Below are 5,246 nucleotides of genomic sequence, written 5' to 3'. Positions count from 1 at the left end.
GACTGGCGCCACTACTGCCTGAGGCTGGTTGGAGCACGCCTGTGGATATCCAGTACGCCAGGGTTTATCAACTTATGACAACAGTGCACGTGGCTTTCCATTTGAAGTGAAATTTGAGAATAGCTACACAGTCTAACCGTATCAACATTTATTTTATTTTTTTTATTTTGTCACTTAACAGCCCATCATGTCAAAGATGACCAAGAGAACGCTGAAGGAAGAAAACAGAGGTTTTAATGAGGATTGGGAACTGCAATGTTATTTTGTGTCTGCTAAAGACAGGATGATAAGCATATTTCTTCAATGTTGATATTGCAGTATCAGCATTATGCCACTCATAAGAACCACAAATATTTAAATTAGAGGGAGAGGTGGTGGAAGGTTGCATTGCAGAAATTAAAAGATGAAAAGCAAAAGCAAAGACAGTTATTTCAAGTAGTATTAAGACCCAGAAAAAAATGCCACTGAAGCAACATATAAGCTTATATACTCGGAAAAGGGGGGAAGCCTTTCAGCGATTTGGAAATCATAAAAGAATGTATTGTCGAAGTTGTAGGGTGCTTAGACCCCGATAATGTTCCAAAGTACAAACAACTGCTTCTTTCAAGGAGAACCATGACTGATCGGCAGCATGAATTAGCCCTCAATGTAACAGAACTCCTCCAACAAATACTCCAAAAGGAAAACATTATTCAATCGCTTTGGATGAATCAACTGATACTACTGACTCAGCGCAGGTTTTATACTTCATTCGGGCCATAACAGAAGATTTTATTTTCTGGCTTTGGGCACTCTTACAGGTAGAACAGGAAGAATAGATATCTTTCAAGATAAATGTCGTGAATTTAAACTGAATTTGGTTAATTTAGTGAGTGTATGTACAGACGATGCACCTTCCATGACAGGAAAATATGAAGGGTTTATTGCACAGGTAAGAAGTATTATCAGATCCAGATGCTCTCACTTCTTTTCATTGTATCTTACATCAGCAAAATCTCTGTGCTAAATCTACTATTTTAAGTGACACTTTGCAACAAGTTAAAAGTATTGTTAACCATATTTGCGCAAATGCAAAACGGCATCGTCAGTTTCGTAACATACTAAAGTTGGATGATGAGGTATTCAGTGTGGATTTGCCGTATCATTCTAAAGTGTGTTGGTTATTGCAGGGATAGGTGTTAGCACAAATTTTATCTTTGCAAGAACAGATAATTAAATTTTAATGAAGAACAGAGTCAGCAATGCGAATTAGTGAAAGAATATTTCTATAGAAATGTTGCATTTCTGAGAGATATCATGCCAAAGCAAAATGATTTGACTATTTCTTTGCAAGGTAAAACTAGGTCTACATACAAAATGTGGCAAAAACATCCAAGCCATCTTTTTTCAAAACTCTTCTTCTTCAAAAAGAAAATTTCGGATGAACATTTTCCCCAGTTAGCAAAGATCATTGATGAACAGGAGGATTCTTGCGAATCATTTGAAGAATACGCAGCTGTTATAGACTTATTAATTGGACAAGACAATGAAAGGTTCTCCGTCATTGAGAATCATGACATCACACTAAAATTAGCATTTCAACCTCACCTAGTTGATGTCTCCAAGGGTCTAAAAGAACTACAGATGGAAATGATTGAGCTCTCAGAAGATGACATTTTAAAGTCCTTATTTGACGCGAAGAAAGATCAGATTGAAATATGGAAAAATGCAATAGAATACCCATACTTTTGGCAACATGCACGAAAAATGCTTTCTTGCTTTTCAACCATTTATTGCTGCGAATCTACATTCTCCTACTTAACCAAAATCAAGATGCCCTTAAGGTCACAAATGACAGATACCCATCTAGAGGATCAGCTAAACCTGCAGACCTCCACGCAGCAACCAAATATTCAAATGCTTTCTTACAAAAAGCAGTTAGCACAAAGTCATTAAAAGGTTAGTTAACTTTAGAATTAACTTTTTTGTCTTTTTTTTAAAGTTAGTTCGTACATAGTGGTTAGACTTTTACAAAATCATGTGAATTTTGAAGAATATATAATTGAAGTTTCTTGGACGCGGCCTTATTAGATTACAACTAACATGAAAAGGTTCCTCACCGCGGCTCTATCCCCTTCACCGTCAGGACTAACCAGCTGAAGGTGCTGGGTATTTGGTTCTGAGAGGCTGGGTCATGCGCCAAGTCTTGGGATGAGTGAGTGTATCAGCAAAGTAAGGCAGAAACTAGGCAGATGAAAGCAACGGTCACTCTCCATCACGGGTAAAAACCTGGTCATCAGGTGTGAGGTTCTGTTAGTATTGTTATATGTGGCACAGATCTGGCCTATTCCCAGAACCTGTGCTGCCGCAGTCACCCGGGCCATCTTCCACTTCATGTGGAGATCAAAGATGGACTGGGTCCAAAGGGGCACCATGTATAAAGATCTGGGCAACAGGGGAAAAACACATTCACTGCCACCCTCACCCCGATGGCCACCTTAGTGTGTGGCTGCATCAAGCTGTGCGTGGATCCCCGGTGCGCAAACACCAAGTGTCACTACGTACGGAGGCTCTACCTGTCACCGGTGTTGCGAAGGATGGGCCTGGCCTCGCTGCCATGGAATGCGCCAAGTCGTTGGACCTTTCTGTATCACCTGTGATTAGATTGGTTCTGAAAACAATGTGTGATTAGGTTATTCCTTTAACTGCAGCATTTACAGAGTAGTATTAGAGTGTCACATCCTGCCTGCAAGACAGAAAACCACCCCCCAGGACATCCAATTTCTTACATCTCAGCAGATGAAATTACCATCTCATTCCCTCCTTTTATCATTTCACTATAACCAACTGAATGGAGCTGAAGAAGGCACTACCAACTTATTCATAAGACCCTGACAGCCTGCATTAAGCAACTTATTCACACACAACATACCATTATAACAAGAATTGCTAGTCCATGCAGTAGGTAGGATGCCCAGGATCCTCCCAGTCAACACTCTAGCCAGCCATCACCATTCTTGGGACCTTGTCCGAAAATTATCCAATTGCTTCTTAATAGATTGGATTGCATGGGTAATGTTGTATGATTCATCTGTATCATGGGTGCTGCAATTGTCTCCTACTATTGTACACACTCCCCCTTGTTGGGCCAATTGATAGTCTACTGCATATCTAGTCTGTTGTGCATAGATCCTTAACACCACCAATTCCTGATTAATTGCCTCTAGTCCCCTCACTGTACTGTTTCCCAGGATGGTTAACCCACAAGTGAGGAAATTCCAGTTCTTTGTTGCTATTGTTCCCGCTGACCCTCAGAGGGACAGTGTCCCCTGGTAGCCATCGCCAAGGGAAGATCCCAGAGTTACTGGGTCCTTCCAATCCACACAAAACTCTTCACCAACAGCTCGTGTAACTATTCTTTTTGCAGCAGAGTGGCGGGAGCTGGGCCGAAGTGAAGTTGGAGAGCAGAGGCTATTGGGAAGGTGGGAGTGTGTTATTTAAGCTTCTGACAGAGCATATTGCAGTACTGAAGAAAGAAGGAGATGACCTCAGATTCATCAGAGAGAACGAGATCTTTCCGGACAGGACCTACAGCGAGGTTATTACACCAAGCATACCAGAAGAGAGTACAAGCGAGAAGATGATGAGGGAGGCAGAGATGAGACAAGTGGGGGGGGTGGGATGGGAAAGAGTACCTGTCAGGAACAGGTTGAGTCTCTTGGAAACAGTAGAGACAGACATCACTGCCAGTTCGAGGGGCGGTCAGGTCTGCCAAAATCAGAAATTGTCGTGGAGGCAGAGCAGAGGAGTCAGACATCACATAGGGGACTCCGTAGTGAGGGGGACTGAAAGGGGTTTCTGTGGCAACGTGCGGGATTTGAGGATGGTGTGTTGCCTTCCTGGTGCCAGGATTAAGGACATTGCAGACAGAGTGCAGGAAATCTTCAAGGACGAAGGTGAAGAGCCAGACGTGGTGGTGCATGTCAGCACAAATGAATGTCAGGAAGAAGACGAAGGACATTCTACAGCGGGACTTCAGAAAACTCAGAAGGCGGCTGAAAAGCAAGATATCCAGGGTGGTTATCTCCGGTTTGCTTCCAATTCCTTGGGCTGGAGAGGACAGGAACAGGGAGATAATGGACTTGCATGTATGGCTGGGCAACTGGTGCAGGAAGCAAGGATTTAAATTCTTGGATCACTGGGGTATGTTTAGCGGTAAGGATAAATTATACAAGAGGGATGGGTTGCACCTTAATAGGTGGGAGACCAAGCATTCTGGCAGGTAGGTTTGCCACTGCAACACAGCTGCGTTTAAACTAAATAGCAGGGGGGAGGGAACAAACTGAAGTTTAAGAAGGAAGTTTCAGGGAAAGTTAGAACAAGAGAAGTCAAGAGAGACTACGGAGTCAATGGAGCAGAAAACTCAAAAGGATCATGTTGTAAGGTCAAGTGAAATAGGGATTGACAGGAAGAGTGAGGGCAGTAACAAATTAAAAATATTATATATGAATGCACGAAGCATTAGGAATTAGGTGAATGAGCTTGAGGCTCATTTGGAAATTGGCAGTTACAATGTTGTGGGGATAATAGATGTGGCTTCAAGTGGACAGGGCCTGGGAAATGAATATTCAAGGCTATACTTGCTATCGTAGGGACTGACTGACTGGCAGAGTGGGTGGGGTGGCCCTCTTGGTAAGGAATGATATTCAGTCCCTTGCGCAGGGGGACCTAGAATCAGGGGATGTGTAGTCAGCAAGGATAGAGCTGAGAAATTCTAAGGGTAGAAAGACCCTAATGGGAGTTATCTACAGGCCTCCAAACAGTAGCTTGGATGTAGTGTGTAAGTTGAATAAGGAGCTGAAATTGGCCTGTCACAAAGATATTACTACAGTTGTTATGGGGGGGGGATTTCAACATGCAGGTAGACTGGGAGAATCAGGATGGTACTGGACCCCAAGAAAGGGAGTTTGTGCAGTGCCTCTCGAGGTGGACTATTAGAACAGTTTGTGCTGGAGCCTACCAGGGAGAAAGCAATTCTGGATCTGGTGTTGTGCAATGAACTGGATTTGATCAGGGACCTCGAAATAAAGGAGCCATTAGGAGGTAGTGACCACAACACAATAAGCTTTAATCTGCAGTTTGAAAGGGAGAGGGTAGAATTGGAAGTGACAATATTTCAGTTGAATAAGGGGAACTATGAAGCTATGAGGGAGGAGCTAGCCAAAGTCCAATGGTGCAATACCGTAGCAGGGATGGCAGTGGAACAA

Source organism: Chiloscyllium punctatum, chromosome 2 (genome assembly GCF_047496795.1).
Source record: "Chiloscyllium punctatum isolate Juve2018m chromosome 2, sChiPun1.3, whole genome shotgun sequence".
NCBI lineage: Eukaryota > Metazoa > Chordata > Chondrichthyes > Orectolobiformes > Hemiscylliidae > Chiloscyllium > Chiloscyllium punctatum.
Note: the sequence above shows the minus strand (reverse complement) of the source record.